The following is a 4,704-nucleotide window of genomic DNA, read 5'->3' as shown; positions in this document are numbered from 1 at the left end:
GACATGTATTTATTCCTTAATATTTATATTCTCCTGCCCAAAGTAATCGCCATTAAAAATAATACAATTTTGTTTTTCCCAGTTCTGAAAACATTTTTGGAATTCACTTTGTCTTATGCTTCTTAGATCGCTCAGTATTTTTGTTTTATATCTTCAGTGCTTTGAAATTGTCGTAGCTTTTCTCATTCTTGGAAATAGAAAGAAGTTGTACGATGCCACATCGGGTGAATATAGGCATTGAGAAATCATATTGTCTATTTGCCAGAAATTTTCTAAAGAGCAACGAGCAGGTTGTTCCACAAAATCGCCGAATATTCGGTACTAGAACCGACTTAATAGACAAGCAAATCTGAAGTAATCGAACAATCCAAAGAAATAAACCGAAGTGGGTTACCAACAAGTGGATCGACAAGGTAAAACAATCGTTTTCCCAATCGGGAAATTGCAAAATTGCAAGAACTCTCTCATCAAACCTCGTACACTCACTGTCGAAAAGATGCAAAGAATGTTCAAGCAACTAAACTAATCAGAATTCTCACTGATGAATGTCTGAGAAATAACAGAATATTCCTGCCATAAAATATCAATGAAATATCAAGCTTCTCTCTGTACAAAATTCCAAAAATCCAATCTTCCTAACGTTTTGAGACGTCGACGTTCAAAGATCACCGAAAGAGCCTCGGAAGTTCGAAAATATCTAAATATCGCAACATGCAAACTTCTGCAAACAGCTGAAAAATTCCAAATTCGCAAAGTATTCGCCAAGTTCGTTGAACGATGAAAATTCAAAAGTTTCACGCGATATGTTGCAAGACCTACGTGCCATCGAATCTGCCAAGAAGCTGTCAAAAATCTTTCGCCATATCCGTAAGTAACAAAACCTGATCGCACGAAAACCTCGAAAAAGTCGAAAGCTCGAAAGTGAACAAACCGCTGCGACAGTCGCGTCTCTCTTTCATTGAATGAAAAACGAGCGCGCGTATCTGCCATCGCGTAGCTAAATTCCCTCGGCTCGCATTCCGCAATTCGTTCCTCGATATCCGTATTTGCATTCGAGCGGAAGACGATCGCGCTGCGAAGAAATCCGCCCCAATCGACCAAAGTGTTTACGTCCGATGATCCGTCTCTTCGCTGTGGAATCGAAATTCCGCACCCTCCAAACGAAATTTGGCCTATGAACGTAGAGAAAATACCAGGGTTGAAGCACGTGTGTTAGCCACACGGCCCGTGAAACGACGTCCGAGGACAGGACGTCGTAAAAGAATCCTGGGATCTACTAAAAAAAAAAAAAACTGATGACCTCCACAGGATGAGAAAATTTACTATTTCATTGCCTACGGATTTTCCATCCCCACATCTCTTCCGAGGACATCGGAACCCTATAAAACGGAAAAGGAGCAAAAGCTAGTGATAATCCAACGTAGTCGGTGATGCGTCATAATAGATAGTCGACAGCAGTTCACGATAGTCGCTGGTAGTCGCGTGATTAGTCCATCAGACACAGTCAGTTCGTACCAAGTCTGTATCAAGTTTGTATTACATCCGTATCGTCATCGCTTATGCGCAATGTGCGTCGTTACTATCTAAAAGAATGCAATAAACGTTGTTAAAGTTACACACTGGAGTAATTTGATATTACCCAACACGTCCTGACCACCTCACGCGGTCCACTATTGGCGCGCTGCGCCATCAAAATGCATGCACCTTAGGGCCTGAGTAAACAAGAAGATTCGACGATGCAGTCAGCCTGAAAGCAAATTTGCTGTTCGTGGCCGTCCGAATGGAGAATTTCGCATGCAGTGAATGGGAAACAGTGTGAACGAATCGCTTCTATTCCAGGACGTGGTAATTGCTTGTGTCGAAGGAACCTTGCGATCGGGGCATGCGTGTGCTTCTCGTTGCGAAGAAAATCGCGGTGAGATAGGAGAGTACAATTTAGGATTCTTGTACGTGGTATCTTAGTAATTATCATGCAATTTTAGTTTGCGACAATTTTGTGTATAAAGAGAAAAAAGAGAGAGAGAGTAGCATGTTATCCATGTGGAATCAAATTTTGTCGTACAACGCTTTGTCTTTTGGTCGAGTCGAGTCTTGAAAATTACTGGCCGCCGAGAGATATTGGAACGTACGTAACAAAAGTGAGAAAATGGAGAATAGGAGAGAATTTGAGAAGAAAGTTGAAGAACGTGAAATAACGAGGAAAAAAGAAGAGATAATGGAAATTACAGGGGAGGGAAGTTAAAGCAGTAACAGGCAGAATAAGAAATGAAAAAGCCAACGATGCAGTGGAAAAGAACCGACCACGAAATGGAAGACGTGGTAGATATAGTAGAAAGAGAATGAATGATTACAAATGAAGAGAATTAAGGAAGTGACAGGCAGAATAAGAAACGATGCGAGTGGGTAAAAAAAGGAAGAACGACCACGAAATGGAAGATACAGCAGATGGAAAGAGAATGGGTGATTAGAGAAGAGGAAAATTAAAGAAGTAACAGGCAGAGTAAGAAATGCAAACACGAACGACGCAAATGGTAGAAAAAACAACGACTAGATGAAAGAAATAGTAGATGGAAAGAGAATGGATGGTCGGAGAGGAGGAAGATTAAAGAAGTAACAGACAGGGTAAGAAACGGAAAAACAAACGACGCAAAGGGTAAAAAAAAAAAAGAAAAAAAGAAACAACCACTACGAAATGGAAGAAATAATAGATGGAAGGAGAATGGATGGTGAGAGAAGAGGAAAATTAAGAGGAAGAGAAGTGGATTGGAGCTTTGTCCTTCGGTCCTTGGGACTTTCGTCCTCGACCCGAGAAAAGCCCGCATTAGATGTCCTTTCCAGCCCCGGGCTTCCCACCCTCGCCATTATACCTTGCCTAGTGGCCTGCTTTTCTGCCGCAAACCTCGCTCGTACCCCTTTTGCCACGGCCACCGCCACGCTAGTAACGAAGGCAAGAAACGCAAGAGCGAAATATAGCGAGAGAACGAGAGAAGAGAAGAGTAGACGAACGAGAAGGAAGGAATAAGTGAGTTAGTGAATAATTAACACTAGAACCTTGCACGAGGTCGTTTTCTCACCGAGCACTTGCTTTTCTTTTCTTTCTCGTTATTCCGCTACTTCTTTAGTCTTTGCGACTTTCATAGTTTTTTTTTTGAAGTTTTATATCCTTTCTGGAATATCTATGTTCGAGATTTCGTAGTTGTACAAAGAATACGACGTTTAAATGTATCAGGACTTCGGGACACTTGCTGGTTCTTTTTAGAGGACGCGGTAATCGATGTGGATCGTTGCAGAAGCAATCAATGGATTAATCGGTGTTGTAATTTTTTCATTGAAATTTTATAAATTCCAAACTATATAGATCGGTTCTTCTTTTTATGTCGTACACGTGTTCTTTTCGTTTATTCGTTCCGTACAGCTTCAATTTGTATTTCTCTCGAAAAAAATTTATACGCTCTAATCGTTGCTAGTTTTAGCGCTGAGCAATAAAGACCGTGAAGTTTACAAGTAGCGGGTTTCAGAAAATAGAGATAATCTTTGGGAAGTTGTTATCCCGAGTGCGATAAGTATGTGAGTTGGAACAACAGATAATCCTAGAATAACATTTCTTTAATGCCCCTGGCAACAGTTCAGCCACTTACTTATATTTCTTTTAGCGGTACAATTGAGTTTTCGTTCGTCGTCGAGGGGTTGATTTGACACTCAACCAGCGCAACGAGATCATCGCTTCTCCTTTCGGGCCATCGTATCCGATAGATTATACCAGTTGTTTCCTACGTAACAGCTCTGAACGATCTATCTCGGATTTGGCTAGCAGATTTTCAGCGAAATTGAGAGAAAATTCATTTTCTCGAAAAATATAAATTACCAAAAGGCCATAAATCATAATTTACACGGGCGATCAAGATACACCGACGATGAAGATGATACTGACAACGATATTCATCAGAAGGTTCTATCTAATCTTGAAATTTATGAGACGTTCTGTGGCTACAGAACGTTCGGCCAATAAACGTCAAATTAAACACGAAAAGGAAATTTTTTTAATATTTCAAACTATCCAAGTATACCTCGAGAGCAGAAGAAATTATTCTAATTTTTTCCAAACGATATCTTACGCTACATCAACATAAATTTGACCAAATATCTTTTTTTTCAAACGACGAGCAAATACTTTATGACTTTTATCTCCAAAGAAGCTGTTTCGAGAAACACAGTCCGAGAGTAAAAATTTCTCTCTCATCCCTCGTAAGGACTATCCTAAGGCTTGGAAAATCTCACTGATTACCCTCATCCCTAAACCCGGTAAACCGATATACGAAACCAGCTCCTATCGCCCAATCAGTCTTTTACCTAGCCTGTCTAAACCATTCGAGAAGATGCTCACGAATCGACTCCTTCCAATCCTAGAGAACTTGAAAACACTCCCAGATCACCAATTCGGCTTCCGAAAACAACATTTAACAGTAGAGCAAATCCATCGCATAACCCATACGATCAGCCAAACACTCGAAAAGAAAAAATATTGCTCAGCGGTTTTCCTAGACATCCAACGGGCATTCGACAAAGTATGGCATGAAGGGCTACTATACAAGCTTAAAAAAATCCTACCTCACCCCTACTACTCCATCCTAAAATCCTACCTAACCAACAGACAATTCATGGTTAAATGCCTAGACGCCACTTCCGCAACATTCCCAATAGCAA

Source organism: Bombus impatiens, unplaced genomic scaffold, assembly GCF_000188095.3.
Source record: "Bombus impatiens unplaced genomic scaffold, BIMP_2.2 scf_0477, whole genome shotgun sequence".
Lineage (NCBI taxonomy): Eukaryota > Metazoa > Arthropoda > Insecta > Hymenoptera > Apidae > Bombus > Bombus impatiens.
This window is presented reverse-complemented; position numbering follows the sequence as displayed.